This window comes from Suricata suricatta, chromosome 7 (assembly GCF_006229205.1).
Source record: "Suricata suricatta isolate VVHF042 chromosome 7, meerkat_22Aug2017_6uvM2_HiC, whole genome shotgun sequence".
Lineage (NCBI taxonomy): Eukaryota > Metazoa > Chordata > Mammalia > Carnivora > Herpestidae > Suricata > Suricata suricatta.
In genome coordinates, this window is record NC_043706.1 from 71561522 (window position 1) to 71581775 (window position 20254).

The 20254-nt window shown below is 35.8% G+C and overlaps 1 protein-coding gene and 1 pseudogene across 5 annotated transcripts in view; one reads left to right on the forward strand and one right to left on the reverse strand.

Moving 5' to 3' along the window:
- LOC115295273 overlaps positions 1 to 474 on the reverse strand; it is a 1442-nt pseudogene extending 968 nt beyond the window's left edge.
- The window catches only part of DOP1A (DOP1 leucine zipper like protein A), a 117903-nt gene that overhangs the window by 7771 nt on the left and 89878 nt on the right, over positions 1 to 20254 (forward strand). The gene's annotated exons all lie outside the window — the stretch shown is intronic.

A 20254-nucleotide genomic window follows, 5' to 3' on the forward strand; every position in this document is an offset into this window, starting at 1 on the left:
CATCTGCAGTGTCTTGTTTAACTTCCTCTTCATAGAGGTGGGAACATGCTTCCTCCCATGAGGTTTCTGGGGAATATCGGTCTGATTTGGAACATTGTGAGGTCTAATCAATAGCAACAGGTTTAATTTTACATGAGCAATCGTTTACAGAAGGAGATGCCAGCTTCCGCCCCTGTGGCAGGGGCCGTGCTACGTCTACCATTTCCTTACTGTGACCGTGTCATCCAGCAAGCCCGGTGCGGCTCCCAGCACTCGTTGGTTCTGCAGCTCCATCAGCTTCTTAGCATGTTCCCTCTCCTCATGAGATTGGTGACGAAAATATTTGGCAAAATTCTTCAAAGCCACATCATCACGGTCAAAATAGTAAGACATGGACAGGTAGATGTAGGAGGCGTAGAGCTCCAGGTTGATCTGGCAGTTGATGGCGGCCTCCGAGTCCTGGTGGTAGTTCTGGTGTACCTGCCAGGGGTACATGGTGGTTGTGGCGGTGGCTGAGGAGAAGAGGCAGCAGGAGCCTTGGGGTGGTCCGAGAGTGCAGTGATTTGATTACTGGAGCTTTGTAGTGTATCTTGAAATCTAGAATTGTCATACCTACAGCTTTATATCCAGTAAGGGGTTAATATCCAAAATATATAAAGAATTATATAACTCAACACCAAATAACCCCCAAACACTCCAAAGAAAAAGTGGGTACAGGATCTGAATAGATTGTTGTTCAGAGAAGATGTACGGATGGCCAATAGACACAAAAAAAGATGTTCAATGTCAGTAATCAGTAGAGAAAGACATTCAAAACCACAGTGAGATATCACCTTACATCTGCCAGAATTGCTAAAATTAAAAAGACAAGAAATAATCACTGTTGGTGAGGATATGGAGAAAAAGGAACACCTGTGTAATACTGATGGGAATGCAAATTGAAATGACCACTGTGGAAAACAGTATGGAGATCTCTCAAAAAATTAAAAACATAAATACCATATGATCTAGTAATTACACTACTAGGTGTTTACCCAAAAAATGAAAACATTAACTTGAAAAGATATATGTACTGTATGTTTATTGCAGCATTTTTTATAATAGCCAAGATATGGAAGCAACCTAAGTGTCCACTGATAGATAATTGGATAAGGAAGATGTGGTGTATAATACATACACGATGGAAAATTATGTAGACTTTGGCTTTTTCAACAACATGGCTAGACCTAACGAGTATTATGCTAAGTGAAATAAGTCACTTAGTATCATATGATTTCAGTCATGTGGAATGGAAACGAATGAACAAACAAAAAACAGAGTCAGACCTACAGAGAACTGATGGTCGCAGGAGGTGAAGGGGAGTGGAGATACAGGCTTCCAGTTATGGCATGAATGAGTCGCTGGAATGAAAGGCACACCATGAGGAATATAGTCAATAATATTGTAGCAGTGTTATAGGAGATAGGTGGTGGCTACGTTGGTGGTGAGCCCACCTTAATGTGCAAACTAGTCAAATCCCCTGAAACTAATGTAACATTGTGTGTCAGCTGTACTCAAATTAAAAATTGTTTTGGGGCCTGGTGGCTCAGTAGGTTAGGCGACCGACTTCAGCTCAGGTCATATCTTACAGTCCGTGAGTTCAAGCCCCACGCTGGGCTCTGTGCTGACTGAGTTCAGAGCCTGGAGCCTGCTTCAGATTCTGCATCTCCTTCCCACTTGCACTCTGTCTCTCTCAAAAATAAATAAACATTAGAAAAATTTTTAATTGAAAACAAGGAAAATATTTTTTGAGAATAAGCTTTTTAGTCATCTATGGCTACATGACAAATTATCCCAAAATGTAGTGACTTAAAACAAATCTCTCAGAGTTTCTTTCAGAAGGGATTTGAGGGAGCAGTTTGGCTGTGAGGTTCTGACTTGAGTTTTGTGAGGTTACAGTCAGATGTTGGCCTGAACTGCTTTTATCTTTAGGTTTGATGGGGTTGGAGAGCCCTTTCCAAAATTGTTCACTCACACACTAGCAGGTTGTTTTGAAATGCCCAAGATTTTAATATCACCCCAAAACCAGAAACCGCCAGGGAGACCGAGTCACGCATGTAAAAGCAAAGGGCAGCTTTATTACGGCTTAGGCTCGCCGGGCCTAAGTTCGGTCTCACAGCCTTCACCAACGCAGTGGATCCATGCTGAGAGCCCTGAGCAAGGGCTGAGTAGGGTTTTTATGGGGTTTGGGAAGGGGGAGTTACAAGAAATTGTGACATAGGTACAGTGACCCAATCATAATGGTACAACAGTATTGGCAGCAGCTCCAACCATACACACTGTTCAGAGCGTTCGTTACTTTTGGCGGACCCAATTACAACATTTAGGGTATCTTTGAAATTAACCAATTACAGAGAGAGTTCAGGGTCTTGTTTGGTGACTGTGGGGTTAACTTTAACACTAGGTAACTGGGTCTTATCTAAAGTTCCCATCTGCAGGCCTTACCCTTAGGAATGTGGGGAGAGGTAGCTGGGCTTTCCTGATTGGATACCGCAAAGTGGTCTGATTTTGCCCCGGGTAATGTACAAGGCCTAATGGTTTTGGAGCCACTGACCTTAGGCCTTCTAGTTTAGAGGGGAAACAAAGCCTGTCATGGCGTCTGTTTGGTTCAGCCTTACAGTTTCAGGCTGTTGGGGAGGCCTGAGTTTCTCACCAGAGGGCTGCTTGAAGTGTCCTCATTACATTCATACAACAGTGTGAATATCAGGAGTTGAGGATCATTGGAGGTCATCCTGGAAGCTAGCTACCACATGAATGTATAAAGAATTACAACCCAGCAACAGAAAAACAACCCAATTAAAAAATGGGAAAGACTTAAATAGACATTTTTCCAAATATTATATATAAATGGCCAAAGCATATGAAAAGATTTTTAGCATAATTAATTAGAGAAATGCAAGTCAAAACTACCATGAGATACCACCTCACACCCATTCGAATGGCTACTATCAAAAAACTGAAACATGTTGGCGAGGATGTGGAGAAATTAGAAGCCTTCTGCAATGTTTGTGGAAATGTATAATGGGCAATCCCTTTCTAAATAACACCAGCATTCGTCACAGAGTGAGAACAAACAATCCTAACATTTGTATGGATCCAAATAGCTAATGCAATCCTGCAAAAGAGAACCGAAGCTGAAGGCATAACAGTTCTAGACTTCAAGCTTTATTACAAAACTCTAATCATCAAGACAGTATGGTACTGACATGAAAACAGACACGTAGACCAATGAAATAGAGAACCCAGAAACAGACGCACAAATGTGTGAGTATCCAATGGAAAAAAAAGACAGTCTCTTTAGCAAATGATGCTGGGAGGACTGGACAGCAACATGCAGAAGAATGAACCTGGGGCATTGTCTTACCATACACAAAAATAAACTTAAAATGGATCAAAGACTAAATGTAAAATAGCCATCAAGATCCTAGAGGAGAAAACAGGCAGCAACCTCTCTGATCTTGCTTGCAGCAACTTCTTACCTGATGTGTTTCTGAAGGCAAGAGAAATAAAAGCAAAAAAAATGAACTATTGGGACCATATCAAGATAAAAAGCTGCACAGCAAAGGAAACAGCAAAACTAAAAGGCAACTGACAGAACGGGTAAAGATATTTGCAAATGACATTTCAGATAAAGGGTTAGCATCCAAAATCCATGAAGAATTTACCAAACTTAGGATTCAAAAAATAAATAATTCAGTGAAGAAATTGGCAAAAGACGCAAATAGACACTTTTCCAAAGAAGACATCTAGATGGCTAACAGATATATGGAAAAATGCTCAACATTGCTCATCATCAAGGAAATACAAATCAAAACCACAGTAAGATACCATCCTACACCAATCAAAATGGTTAAAATTAACAGCTCAAGCAACAACAGATGTTTGGTGAGGATGTGGTGAAAGAGGAACCCTTTTGCACTGCGGATGGGAATACAAACTGGTGCAGCCACTCTGGAAAATAGTATAGAGTTTCCTCAAAAAATTAAGAATAGAAGTACCCTTCCACCCAGCAATTGCACTACTAGGTATTTTATCCAAGGGATACAGGAGTGCTTATTCAAAGAGGCACATGCACAACAGCATGTACGGCAGAACTACCAACAATAGCCAAAGTGTCCCTTGACTGATGAATGGATAAAGGTGTAGTGTGTGTGTGTGTGTGTGTGTGTGTGTGTGTGTGTGTGTGTGTGATGGAATATTACTCAGCAATCAAAAAGAATGAAATCTTGCCATTGCAGAATATGGATGGAACTAGAATATTATGCTAAGCAAAGTAAGAGAAACAAATATCACATGGTTTCACTCATGGAATTTACAGATGAACATAAGGAAAGGGAAGCAAAAGTAGTATAAAAACAGGGAGACAGACCATAAGAGACTCAAAAATAGAACTTACTGAGGATTGCTGGCAGAGTGTTAGTTGGGGCAGGGGCTAGATGGGCGAGGGGCATTAAGGAGGACACTTATTGGGATGAGCACTGGGTGTTAACTGTAAGTGATGAATCACTAAATTCTATTCATGAAATTATTGTTACACTATATGTTAACTAATGTAGATTTAAATTTAAAAATAAAATACAATGACTTTAAAGGAAAAAAGTGTCAAGTGGTGCAGCTGCTATGGAAAACAGTATGGTGGTTCCTATTAAAAACAGAACTACCGTATGGTTCAGCATTCCCACTCCTGAGTATGTATTCAAAAGAGTAGAAAACAGGATCCTGAAGATATTTGCACACTCAAGTTCATAGCAGCACTACTTACAATAGCCTAGAGGTAGAAACAGTGTGTCTCTGAACAGGTGAATAGATAAATACACACCTATAATAGAATAAAATTTAACCTAAAAAGGAAGGAAATCCTCTCACATGCTACAACATGGGTAAAGCTTAAGGACAGTATGTTAGGTGAAATAAACCAGTCACAAAAAAGACAAAATACTTTATGGTTCCACTTATGTAAAGTATCTGAAGTAGTCAAATTATTTAGAATTTCTCTCTCAGCCCCTCCCCTGCTCATGCATGCTCTCTCAAAATAATTAGACATTTAAAAGAATGCTATCCTGTAATGAAAGCCATGTGTCTAAATATTGAAAAAGGGACTGATTAAAGAATGAACCTAAAAGGGTTGAATCATAAGATGTACTTGCTCAGTTGGTAGAGTATGCAACTGTTGATTTTGGGGTCGTGAATTCAAGCCCCATCTTGGGCACAGAGCTTACTTTAAAAAAAAAAAAAAAGTATCGGACAGTCATAGCATTTTGAATATAGTTTGATAGAAAAATTTTAAGTGATGAAAGGGGGAATGGGGCATACTCAGTATAAAGGCACTGAGGTGGGCGGCAGCCAGTCTTGTACAGTTGGCTAGTGTTTAAAAAAATATATGTATTGATGCTTGTTAAGATGATAAGGCCAACTTTATTAAGGATCATCATGATAGATGTAGGGACCACTGCAACGGACCATGACAGTGGAAGAGAGATTGGCCTCTACTCTGAATACAGCATAGGCAAGTGTTGGTTTGTAACTTCTCAGAACCAGTATCTAAAATCTGAAACCCAACCCTGTCTATGGAGGGAAGGGAGAGACAGAACAAAGAGGGCGACCATTCCAGATTTGTAAGTGGCAAGTTTAATAAGTGAGGGAATTTACATATAGGGCTTGTCTTGTGTGGCCTTAACACAAATAGATCTCTACACTTACTCATCTTCCAGAATCTTAAAAGTTTATATAGAGGCCTTAACTGGTTTCAGTCATGGTCCCAGTTCAGGTAGCCCCACACCATATTTCTGTCTCAGGGCTTAGATCAGCTTCTGGAAGCAGGAAAGGCACACAGAACACACATTGTAAGGACAGGAGAAGAAGTGGGGAGCCTCCAGTTGCCTGGGTCCAGCTCATGGGTCAACCGGCAGTCACACCTTGATGGCCTCCTCCCAACAGCCAGTCGGCCTTTATAGCCAAGGAGCAGGATAAGAGTGAGAATATGGAAAATTACACTAAGAGGAAACATCAGGGGTAAAGGGAGATTCTGACTAAATGGACCTAACAGGATTCTTGCTGAAGATAGGCTGGGGTGTCCAGATAATGGAGGATGATGAGACACTGAAGGTGGGAGATTCTGGTTAAGCTGACGTCGCAAGTTCCTTGCTAAAACTACATTTTACAAGTGCACAGGTGGGCCTGGGAGAAGGTTCAGAAGTTTTTCTAAAGTTTGGTCAAGCAAAGAAATTTTGTCAAATTTTGCTTAGCTAGGATAGAAATATGAATTTTAAGATTGAATGAATGGGTGTGTTTTATGAAAATACTGAGTCAAAAGATTAATAAGAGTTTGTGTTTCATTTCTTTTTTTTAATCTTTTTTTTAATAGTTTATTGTCAAGTTGGTTTCCATATAACACCCAGTGCTTTTCCCCACAAGTGCCCTCCTCCATTACCACCATCTCCCTTACCTTTCCCCCTCCCCCTCAACTCTTGGTTCATTTTCAGTATTCAATAGTCATTTTACAGTTATGGGCCCAGCACGCTTCTGCTGCGCCACTCTGCTCCGCTTCATTTTACAGTTAGAGCAATGATAAGAGTACTTCTTAGGTGTTATAAGTAAATACTGGGCTAAAGTGCTTTTTGTTGACCTGAAGTTTACTTTTGGAGCTTCCAGCAGGGAGTAATATGCACAGTTTTTTGCTGTGTAAAATTAATTGGCACTTAGAAAGCTGAAGATCGTGAAAATAGAAGGCTCTTGTAATAGTCTGGGCAGAAACTATTCAGGAGCTATAGTTAAAAGATCATTTTGAAAGATAATATCTACCACAGTCAACTTTAGGGGTGGGCAGGTGAATTTATATATTTGATATAAGAATAGGAGATAAGGCCAAAGAGCAAGCTTGTGTGTTTGGGAAATTGACAGTGCTGTTTACTTCAGTAATGAAGTGAAAACATAGAACTCAGAGTAATGGTAGTAGTACTTGACAGGTTATATTTCTTGTATTGGAGTGATATCCTAAAAAATTTTAAGACTAAAGTGTGAAACAAAGTTAGGAGAGGTATAATAATAATGATAACAGTTGAGAGTTTATCAATGTTTTGGAGGATACCCAGTTTTTGTAAAGAGACTCTGAATAAAAGGTTTTATTCAGCTTAAAATAAGCAGTGCTATATTTTGGTTCTGATTATGTTAGGTACTTCAGAATCTACCAAAATATCTAGAGCTAATCTCTCTCTTCCCAAGTAACACTTCTGCAGTGTTCTTTTGTTCTTTCATTATATTAATACTGTTGTTCTATTTTCATCTTAACCTTAAAACATGACATGAGATGAACATTGGAAGAGGTGTGGAAGCAGAGGCAGGACTGCTACAGGTAGTTCCCCTGTTTTTCTCTGTGAAATATCTTAATCTCTTCAGAATTAATTGTAGTCACTTTCCTTTGCCCATCAAGAGATTTAATCCTTGCAGTGCTACTTACTACCATTCTTTTATAGCTTTGACTAAATCGATGTGCACAGATGCATGTGTGGCTTGTGTCCAGTATGAAACCTTTTTTGATATCCCTTTATGTAAAATTACTCAGCTAAAATGTTGACTTTTTTCCTGCTCATGTAATATTTTAATCTCATTCTTTAGATGCATAGGCATGGTAGAATTTGCATCTTTGTGTATGTGTGTTTTCCTCACGATTTTACTTTTAGAACACCTTTAATAAAATTTATGAAAACACTGCATGGGACTTTTTATTTTGTTGGGAAAAAATTACATCTTTTTTCACAGGCCATTTGTTTACAGATATATAGTTAATACTATAAACATTTGTTTACAGATATATAGTTAAATACACTGGCACACTGGGAAGTGCAGAAACACTTGTACAGTTCAGTATATATAATGTAGCATATTTATGTTCATTTAGCAACCAGTCTTCATTTTTAAATTGAATAATTAATATTTTGGTTATTAATTTTAAAAATTCTGAGAACTTTTTTTACTGATTTTAAAAAACATTTAATTTTCTCAGAAATAATTGTTTAACTTAATATGGTGGGTTTAAGTGTACTATAATTTATTTTTGCTTTTTTTTTGAGTAGTTTGCTTTGGTTAATGGTATGTATGTTTCTTTCAAACGTTAAGCAAACTCATTATTTGTCATTGTTAAATGAAAAGTAATACTTAGTTACAAATGAGTATATTTATTTTGAGAAGGATACTTTCTGAACAGTGATGTAAATAAACTTGAAAAGCTACTTTGTGGGATAGCTAATGTTAGAGTTATCCTCTATCTTGTGATTCTGATTCTCGTTCTTTTTAATTCTTCTGAATAGCTACCCCCTCATTGTTACTTATCATTATCTCACATTTTATCTTCTGTGTATAAAAAGGTAGTATTTTCTTCTAATCAAAAACAAAACCAGAATATGGTCAATCTAGATAGTTTAGCTTTTCTTTAAGTGTGTTATGCTGATATTTACTCTCAGGCCAACTTACTGTCACCACCTAAAAAGTTTCTTTCATTTCCCAGTGCCAAGTTCAATCAGTGTATACACAGGGAAATCATATAGACTGTAATATTAGCAAATGCTAAACATTAAAAAGATATGTTGGAAAAAGAGCATGATAAGTCCCAAAGTTAAAATTTAGTTGTTTGATATTCTCAGTTTTAGATTATTCACACAATTAATTCTTTCTATAGATGTGGTTAATACAAATATGATACAACTAAATCAGAATATATAATTGAACCATCAGTGATGTCCATAGGTTTTATAAAAATGTGGGCAACTTCTTTGAAATATTTGTTTTCTGATCTATTACTTTGTCCCCTCATAGCAGCCTTCATGAATTACATCTCCCTTTCCCAAGAAAAAAACAAAACTTGTCGTTACTGGTCTTGTAAGGCATCCCTTCGGTGCTTTATAAAAAAAAATTTATAGTCTAAAACATGCCCCTAATTCAACAGGGATCTTCACATCAGTTTTGGGCATCCTTAATTTTAGGACAACCACACCTATAAATCTGTTTGAAGATGTACAACCCATCCTGTAATACCTCTTCAGGATTAATCCCACATGCAAGCATATTTTTCCTTTTTTGAAATTGTTTTCTCAGGGGAGTAGATTGTGTTCCTGTACGTACTGTGTATAGTGCCCCTTCCACTGTGGTAATTTATTGAAATAGAATCACTGTTTTACAGATAACCAAACAAAATCCTTTAATATCAGAATTTATAATTATTTTGCCTTATACTGTAACCTACACACTTTCAGTATTGAGCAGTGATATGGGCTTGGAGTATTCAGTGTTCAGCTTTCATCCTTGTCCTTAAGTAGGCGTCTAGAAGAAACAACAGAAGTATATATACTTACATTATTATGGTGTTTTTAAATGTTTATATTTTTTGAGAGAGAACATGCAAAGTGGGGCAAGAAGCAGAGAGAGAGAGAGAGAGAGAGGGAAGAGAGAGAATTCCAAACAGGCTCCACACCATCAGCACAGAGCCCGATGTAGGGATTGATCCCATGAACCATGAGATCATGACCTGAGCTGAAGTCAAGTGTCAGATGCTTAACCAACTGAGCCACCCAAGCACCGCGATTATGTTGTAAGAAAATAAGTGGACTAGGAAAAGAAAGAATAGGGTCTAAAAACTGGGTAGTTGAAGAGTCAAGAGAAGCTATATAGTTTGAACAGGTTCTTGAAAAATTGGGTAAGAGAGGAGAGGTAGGATAGGTCAGGCAGAAGAATTAAGAGTTGTGGGGAAAAGTTCAAAAAGATAATGATTATGAACCAGGCCTAGTGGTCAGCCTGCCTGAGTTCTTCCCACTTCTTCCTCTTAACTGTGTGTGAAATATCAAACACCAGAACATTCATATGTACATAGCTATGTGAGCAAACCTACCTCATGGATTGTTTGTGAAGATTACATGAGATAATTTATGTAAAAGAGCTTAGCATGGTGCCTGCCACAGAGTGATAACAAAGTCAGTGTGAACTACTATTAATCATCATCATCATCTTGAATAATGTACAGGCAGTGTTTATTAGGCTGCTATACTATGGGAGCAGGATGTTATCTTCAACTCAAGGGCATATGTTTAGTTTCATTATTATAGCTATTAACTATTTGATGCTTACAAAAGAATCTTAACTACCTATTAACCAATTATTTTAGCTTGTAATATGTGCTCACACGGTTCTATTTTCAAATTACTTTTCTCCATGGTGTTTATATGTCACACAAAAAAATCAGAGCTTAAAGCTGGAAGGAATTTTATAATAATTTTTATAGAATTAAGACTATTTATAACAGATAAGCTTTTATATGTTGATTAGTTTTACTTTCTTCCAAGTAAATAAAATTTGCTGTTTGTCATCTTGCTAGAATTAGAAGATTTTTTATTTTTTGTATCTTAGATTTTATTTTTATGATTTTCATTGAGATCAAAAGTGAAAACATAAATATATACCTAAAGTACAGTAAAAGTGTCAGAATTTTCTCCAACTAGAGATTTGCATCTAATTGATTTTAAAAGATTTGACCTCTGGGAATATCATATTTAATAGATTTCCTTTCACAATTTAAGTAGTTATGCTAAATAAGGATGCTAAATCTGAGCTAATTTTTTTTTTAATTTGTTTTTAACTTTTATTTGTTTTTGAGAGACAGAGAGAGACAGAGCATGAATGGAGGAGGAGCAGAGAGACACACAGAATCTGAAGCAGGCTTCATGCTCTGAGCTGTCAGCACAGAGTCTAATGTGGGGCTTGAACCCACGGACTGAGATCATGACCTGAGCCGAAGTCGGACGCTTAACTGAATAATACAAAAGGAATAGTCTTAAGGCACCCCAGAGTTAATTTTTTTAATGTAACTAGAATGAGCACATTTAATGTAGGTGTTTTTAGGAGAATTAATTTTTTTTTCTTCTTTCGAGAATTAACTTTTTTTAAGTATTAAGTACTTTAATATGACCATATTAAAGATAGTCTGTCTGAAGGGAGTGAAGTCAAGTGTGATTATACTGGTTAAAAAAATAGAACTATAGTTTTGCTCTTTTCTCCAAATTTCTCAGGAAAAAAAAGCAAAATGGTTTGTGAGCAGTATTCACATTTATAGATTCATTTATTCAAAACATTTGAAGGCTTACTGTGTATCAGACATTTTATGGGACTGCTTCCGACCTCATGGCATTTGCATTCCATTAAGCGAATGTAGACAAGAAACAAGCTGATAATAGGAAATTTCAGACTGAAATAGTGCTAGGAAGGAAATAATATATTCTAGAATAAACGTTCATATTGTGGGCTTGGCATAGGCCACTTGAGGTCAACTGTTCAGAAAAGGCTTTTCTGAGGGTTTGATATTACTTGGAAGATGGGAAGGAATTTGCCACACAAAAAGTTGACCTTTGAGGTTTTGGATACAGCGAATAGCAAATCCAAAACGCCCTATAGTGCAAAAAAAGCTGGTGTATTTAGTGTAGATATTCCCATAATGACTCGGTATGATTTTAAAAGATCTATATCTTTTCTGTGGAGGATAGATTATAAGGGCTTAAGAATAGAAGCAGGATTCAGTAGTGTAGTGGAGTAGAATTTAACTAGAATAATAGAAAAGGAAAAGTGGTGGTTTATACATTTAGGATATGTTTGTTAACAAATGCTATTTGAAGCTATAGGACTAGAAGAGATAACTTGAGAGAAGAAGAAATGGGAGTTCCTGATTGAGCCTTGAAGCACTTCTACATTTACAAAATAATAATAAAATAAAAATTGAATAGGGGTGCTTGGGTGGCTCAGTTGGTTAAGTGTCCAACTTTGGCTCATGTCATTATCTCAGGGTTCATGGGTTCAAGGCCCACTTCTAGCTCTGTGCTGACAGCTCAGAGTGGGGAGCCTGCTTCTGATTCTGTGTCCCTCATCTCTCTGTTTCTTCCCTACTCACACTTTGTCTCTTTCTCAAAAATAAACATTAAAAAATTTTAAAAATAAATAAAATCTGAATAGAGAAGAGGAGGTGACATAGAATGAAAAAGACTGGTTAGAGAATTCAGAACATACCTTGAAAATGAAGACTCTTGGTCACCAAAAACCAAGTATTGAATACTGTGGAGAAATTAAGATGAGGGGCAGGAGAAATGACCATTGGTTTTGCCTAGAGCAGTTTACTGGTGACTCTTATATGGGTGGTTTCCTTGGAGGTCAGTGTCAAAAGGCATTTTTGAGTAGGCCAAAGAGTGAAGAGTTAAGGAAATGAAATAATGAGTATAGAAAAATCTTTCAGAAAGTTTTGTAATGAGAGAGGACAGAGAAATGGGTCGATAGCCAAAATGTCTGTGAAAGTCAAGAGGAAGCTATGGATTTTAGTTTCTCACTAAGGGAGATTCCAGGACTTTGTCTATAGGCTGATAGAGAATGATCTGCACAGGAAGAGAAATTGGTGCTGAAGAAATGTAAACCAATAAGACACTTAAGGGAAATTCTTGAGAGGTAACAGGAGACGGGGTCTAGAGCAAAAGAGTAGGTCTTTAATGGTGGAGGGTCCTGTCCTTCCTCAGAACAGGAAGGAAAGTAGAGAATATGGATATAAGTGGAGATAGGCTTGCAAATTTGTTGAAGGGAATATAAGCATTCCTTTTGCTTCTGTTTTCTTAAATTGGAAGTTTGGTCTTTAGCAACAATGGAAGGACGTGGTATTAGAGTTTTGAAAAGAATAGAAGGTGTGGGTAATTGTGTCAGGCAAGTAAATTTACTGCTACATCAGAGGAAGTCCTTCTGAGAAGGTAGTTAGGAGGCAGCCAGACATGCAGAGAGAAGCTAAAGATCTGTTGATCACATATTTGGAGTTTCTTAGAGTGTATACCATTTGAAGGTTTGAGATTGGGTCAGATGAGAGGACAAACAGAACATTAGGGTTCTTGTGGGTATGTAAACTGATTCATGAAATACCTGGTAGGCCTTTTCTTCCTTCCATATTCTTAGCCCTCCCAGGAAGTTTCCAATTTTCTGGAATAACTAGCTTTATGAGTTGATTAAATAAATTATTCGTTAAAGAGTATTAGTGTATCAATATTGGAACCCAGAACTTTTGACTAAAATAAAATAGATTTGTTAATAATTGTCTCTTTCATTAGATGGTAATAGTTATCAAATGGTAATTTTTCATTTAGTAAAAACAGTTTGGAAAGAGCGTGTATAGCAGTTTTAAAAGTACTTTTTCATTCACAATCAACAAGTAGAGTTTTCCCCCCTGAATTACATGACACTTCCAGTAATATATTCATTTACATACTTGGAATGTGATAAGACTCTTGGACAGTCCCCAGACATCTCTGTAGAATTGGCTGATACTGAATGGTTCTCTGTGTTTTCAGCCCTCCCTTAACTTTTCATGGCAAAGGAGAGAGGGAAGCCAGGAGCTTAGCTAGTAGCAAGCAAATCAGCCAAAGTATCCTTGTGTGGTTATTTTGTGAAAATAGGTCTACGCATTTTTAATAACCATTTAAACAAAATCTTTTAAGATTTAGATGGTTTGTTGGAATGTTTTGTTTCTTGAATTTTGCTTTATCACTTTAAAGTGTGAAAACATAAATATATATACTTCCCTGATAATTTTCCTAGGCCTTAAGATGCCTAGAGAAATCTAGGCCTTTGTTTTATAAACAGCTATTTTGTTTCATTTTTATGTTTGAGACAAAAACACTGCACTGAATCATGCTTTATGACAGTTCAGGTCCAGTTTATATGAGTTATAAGTTTGAAAGAACAGCTGAATTGTCAAGTGATAGGATTATAAATTCAAGAACTTCTTAATAGCTCCTGAAAGAAAAAAGTTTTTATTAAGTGTAACTTTATTTTTTTAGTATTATATTAATTACAGGTATACAATATAGTGATTCAGCAATTCCATGTTGAAAGAAAAATTATAGATGCCATTCTGACTTTACCTGTATCACTTTAAGAACAAACAAACCACAATTTTTATTTTTATTTAGTGATTTTTACTTTTTCAAGTTTTCTAATTATATTAAATTGTTATTGTACTACCAGGAATAGGTTTTGGGCTTTGTTTTTTGTTTTGTTTTGTTTTAATTTCAAACAAAAAAACCTCATTTGATAGAGGAGGTAGAATTGGTAGGTTTCTTGTTTAGAGTGATGTAAATGTTTTGTGTGTTAACGCTGGTGAGGACTTTTTATTGTGGTGATGGTTTTATGGATGTATACATTAGTCAGAACTCAGTAGCTATGTTAGATATGTGCAGTTCAATAAAAATAGTAAAAGAAATTCTACACGTTTGGCAATGACATCTTTTTTAAAAGTGCTTTTTTCTTGAGAGAGTATGAGCAGGGGAGATGCAGGGAAAGAGGGGGACAGAGGATCCAAAGCAGGCTCCCTACTGATAGCAAAGTTCAAACCCAAAACCCTGAATCATGACATGGGGTGAGTCTGACGCTTAACCAACTGAACTACCGAGGCACCCTGTCAATGACACATTTTCATTTGCAGTCATGAGACAACTGGATATAATTTAGTGAGAGCCTTCAGTTTTCCATTTTCCTAACAATAAGTTCAGAGCCATATCTGGCTCTTAATTATAATTTACTTGTCCTTATAACTGGCATACTTGCTTCTTAGTACTTGTTTATTTTTATTGGTGATAATGGTGGCAATAAGTTTTTAGAGTATTTTCTATGTGCCAGGCACTCTGATAGAGTTAATGTGTGCTTTATTTGATCTTGGCAACCATTGAGTTAGGTATTACCATCTTGGTTTGTAAATGAGGAAATTGAAGTTTGGCTTCTTGCCCAAGGTCATACAGGTAAGTGTTAACTAGGATTTGGATTCCCAGCCTTCTTGACTTTAATCCTGTGCTTGGAGACCCTGTCCCCTATTGCCTTTTGTGAGCTGGTGGGGGGGGGGGGCGTTAAAAAACCCTGTTTTGTTATTGAATATGTACATTTTTTGCCAAGTGCAACTACATTTCTGAAGAAGAGGCAGTGTATAAAGTTACCTTGATCCAATATGAAAAATGATGTATTTGTATTTATGATCTAAGCCATTGGTGTTCAAAGTGTGATTTGTGAGCCATTCACAAATTCTTTGTTAAGAAAACTTGAGATAAACACATATGAAAGTAAGCATTTAGACCTTTTTATAGCATTTTGAAACTCCTACACTATGTACATGATTTATTAGATCAGCCAGCAATGGATTGGGAGAAAACTGGTTCTTTACCACACTTTGAAAAGTACTCATCTAAGCCACTTTCAAATAAAATATGGGGAAAAAAAATACTTGAGAGCTGGAATTTGCATTTATTATATATTGGATGAAAAATTCAAAAGTGATATATCCTAGATTTCTGATATGTATAGGTAATTCTATTTTCATTAAAAATCATTGAGGAAGCATAACTTAATTTCTAGTCCCTAGATCTGGCCATCTTTTCACTAAAATACCATAGCTCCCTGCTGATGAAACTTCTACAAAATGTCCTACCTCATTTCTCAGCTATTTGCAGAAGATTTTGCTTTTCATGTTCTACCTATTGTTATCTGTGTCTAAACTGTATGAACTCTTTAATTATATATAAATATTTAGACAATTTTTAGCTAAATATAAAAGAAAAAATCAAATGCTGCCTACACACAGTGATTTGTAGTTCCAGGGGAGAAGTTAATTACCAGAAACAAGTGAGTGGGGTTAATATGTGCCAGACACAGTACTAACTGATTCATATGCTCATTTGATTTTTTTTTCTGTATGGTAGTAATTATTGTCACATAAGCTTCCCTCTTCCAACTGCCTTCTTTACTGCATCCCAGAGATTTCGGACTGTTGTGTTTTCATTTTTATTTGTCTCCGTGTATTTTTTTATATTCTCTTTGACTTCTTGGTTGACCCAGGCATTGTATAGTATCATGTTGTTTAGCATCAGTATATTAGTGTTGTTTCCAGATTTTTTCTTGTAATTGACTTCTAGTTTCATACCATTGTGGTCAGAAAAGATGGTTGGTATGATTTCAGTCTTTTTAAATTTATTGAGCCTTGTTTCGTGGCCTAACAATGCGGTGTATCCTGGAGAATGTTTCATATGCACTTGAAAAGAGTTTGTATACTGGTCTTTTTGGATAAAATGTCCTGTATTCATTGGGTCTTTCTGGTCTAATGTGTCCTTCAAAAGCATTGTTTTCTTTATTGATATTCTGTGGATGAATGGTCTATTGATGTTAGTAGGGTGTTAAAGTCCCCTACTATTATTATATTATTGCCAATTTCTTCCTTTTTCTCTGCTAACCTTTGCTTTATTTGAGAGAGAAGGGAGCAGAAGCCTATCAGAAGAACAAATAGCTAAATACTAATCTGAGGAGGGAAACAGAAATGCAGATCCAGCAAAAGCAGAGAGCCCCTAACAAGATTAATCCAAAGAGGTCCACACCAAAACACATAATTAAAATGACAAAATGTAATAAATAGAAAAATTTAAAAGGAACAGGAGAAAACAGTATCAAACAAGGGAAACACCTTAAGGCTATCAACTGATTTATTTTGGCAGAAACTTTGAAGGCCAGAAGGGAGTGGCATGATATGTTTAAAGTGCTGAAAGGAAAAAGTGCACAACCAGGAATACTGGGTAAGGTTATCATTTAGAATAGAAGGAAACATAAAGGACTTTCCAGAGAAACAAAAGTTAAGGAATTCATCACCACTAAGCCAGTCTTACCAGAAAATGTTAAAGGGAATTCTTTAACTTGAAAGAAAAGATCATAACTATTAGAAAATTATAAAAGGAAAAAAACTCACCAAAAGCAAACATGTAGTAAATTAATCATTTATAGAGCCAGTATGGCGGTGAAAACACCAAAGTAGTAAATCAGTGACACCTAGAAAAATCACAAAGGGAAACACAAAATGAAAATATAGGACAAATAAAATATGACATCATATACATGAATGTGGAGAAGGGCGTAAAAATTTAGTGTTTTTAGACCATGTTCAAACTTAAGCAGCCATCAATTTAATAAAGACTGCTTATATATAAGATCTATATGAATCTGATAACCAGAAATTAAAAACCTACAACAGATACGCAAAACAGAGAAAGGAATCCAAGTATAATGCTAAAGCCATCGAACAACAGGGAAGAGAGCAAGAGAAGAAAAGAACAGGGGAAAACTACAAAAACAGCCAAAAAAGCAGTTAACAAAATGGCAATAAGTACATACTTATCAATAATTAATTTAAAAGTAAATGTAGTAAATTCTACAGTAGACGTAGGGTGACTAAATGGCTTTAAGAAAAAACAACTCCCATCTCTATGCTGCCTACAAAAGACTCCCCTCAGAGCTACAGGCATATACATACTAAAAGTAAAGGATTGGAGAGAACACACACTGTGCAGGTGGAAGTGAAAAGAAAAGCCAGGGTAGCAATGCTTACATCAAACAAAATAGACTTTAAAATGAAGGTTGTCAGTCTTTTGTACCTGAAGCATACGTTGCTGTGTGTGTTTTTGTGTTTATGGTTAAATGTAGTTTAAAAGATTTTTTTTATTAACCGTAGATCAATGATAAAACAGCTTGCAGAATTGTTCATTCCTGGTCTCAACTGTCATACATCACTGTGTATGAATCCAGCTTGAGCGTAACTATTGCAAGTTATGTGCCGTGCCGCATACAAATATGTATGAAATAGAGTTCCTGCTTTTAAAGACTTCTTCCCTCTTGAGGGGAATTGCATAACCAATTCTTCTTTGAAACAAAATCAATGTTGAAAGGGAAGACAGTTAAGATTAGTTTTGATTCACTTATTATTTAAGTCCATCTTGGATTTCTTGCAGTACTTGAAAATACCACTTTGTTTTGTTGCTGTGAGTCCAGAGTATCAAGGTATAATAACAGTAGGTTTTGTTCCTGCATAAAGTTTACATTATTTCATTTTATTTATTTATTTATTTATTGGGGGAATTCTGTTTATTTATTTATTTTTTAACATATGCAATTATTTTCCATCATTTACACTACGGTAGTTACACTCCAAACAGAAAGGCAAAGTAAAAAATCAAAACCCCAACTTCTATTTCATGTAATTAGACTTACAGAAATTAGAAGGTTATGTAACAACTAATCACCTAATTTCACAGCTATCTGAAGTGGTGATAGTTATATAGCAGCTTATCTATGATACATTCAAGATACAAAATTTTACATTATTTTAAATGTAAAGGGCCTGCCCCTCCCAAATGGGAATGAAAGTATCATGAGGTCAGGGTTATTTTCTTTATTCAGCACCTAGACATAGTGCTTGGCACATTGTGTACTGAAGTGAGTCAAGCGATTCCATATTTAAGATAATGTCTCTAAAAATAGAATTTGAGGATTTGTCTGTTTATTTTTATGGATAAAAGAATTAAGGTAGAGAACTGTGTAGTTTATATAAACATTCTTTTTGTCACAACTTTAACCAAAAAATGTTTTGATTTAATAAATTCATAGTTTTGGGTTTTTTTTACCTTTTTTCAGTGCAACAGGTATTACTAATATGGCTTGTATTCTCTAGAGTAGTGACTCAACATTTTTGAGGATTTGTTTAAAAAGCATTCTTAAGAATATTATGAAAGCAGTAGATTCTCTCCCCAATAAAATACAAGGTAAATTTTGCATGTAATTTGAGGTAATTCACAGATCCCTAAGGCCTATAATATAAAGATGTAGATGTACTGATATGCACATAATATATACATACTTATCTTCATTGAGATAAAATTTACCTATCATACAATTCACCTATTTAAAGTATGTAATTTGGCAGTTTCAGTACAGAGTTTTGTGACCATCCTTACAGTCAATTTTTATGTTTATTGAAGTATAATTAAGATACAGTGTTATATTAGTTTCAGGTATACAGTCTATAATAATTCAACAGTTCTGTACATTACTCTGTGCTCATCAAGACAAGTGTAGTCTTAATTCTCTTTATTTCATACATACCCCAACCTACCTCCCTTATTGCAACTACCACTTATTCTCTGTATTTAAGAGTTTAGGGTTTTTTTTTTAATCTATTTTTCTTTGTTCATTTGTTTTTTAAATTCTGCAAATGAGTTAAATCATGGTATTATCTTTCTCTGCCTTTTTTTTTTTAACTCTGCCTTATATTCTCTAGTTTCATTCATGTTGTTACAAATGACACTATCATTTTTTATGGCTCAGTAATATTTTATTGTGTCTACATATACCACATCTTTTTTATCCATTCATTTATCAGTGGACACTTGGGTTGCTTCTATGCCTTGGCTATTATAAATAATGCTAGATAAATAAGTATAGGAGTGTATACATCTTTTCAAGTTCGTGTTTTCATTTTCTTTGAGTAAATTCCCACTAGTGGATCATATGGTAATTCTAATTTTAATTTTTTGAGGAACCTCCACACTGTCTTCCGCAGTGGCTACACCAATTTACATTTTCACCAACAGTGCATTGGGGTCCTTTATTCTCCACATCCTTGCTAACAACTTGTTATTTTTTTGTGTTTTTGATTCCAGCCATTCTGATAGGTGATATCCAATCATGATTTAGCTTTGCATTTCCCTGAAGATTATTAGTGTTGACCATAGTTTGCATGGGTCTCTTAGCCATTTGAATGTCTTCTTTGGAAAATGTCTATTCAGGTCCTCTGCCCATTTTTTAATTGGATTTTTTTTGGTATTGAGTTTTTTAAGTTCTTTATGTATTTTTAAAATGAAACCCTTATTACATATATCATTTACCAATATTTTCTTCTCTTCAGTAGGTTTCCTGTTTGTTTCATTGGTAGTTTTGTTCACTGAGCAAAAGCTTTTTGTTTTGGCATAGTCTCAATCGTTTAATTTTGGTTTTGTTTCGCTTGCCACAGGATACCTATCTAGAAAATTGTTACTATGGCTGATGTCAAATTACCACTTTTCTTTTCTTCCAGGAGTTTTATGGTTTGATTTCTCACATTTAGATCTTTATTCCCTTTTGAATTTCTTTTGGTGTATGGTGTAAGGAAGTGGTCCAGTTTGAGTCTTTTGCATGTTGCTGTGTGGTTTTTCCACCATTCATTGGAGAGACTGTCTTTTCTCTATTGCATAATATAGTCTCCTTTATTATAGATTAAGGTTTAGCTTTGCATTTCCCTGAAGATTATTAGTGGGTTTATTTGAGCTCTGTATTCTCTGTTCTACTGATTTATGTGTCTATTTTTATTACGCCAGTACCATACTGTTTT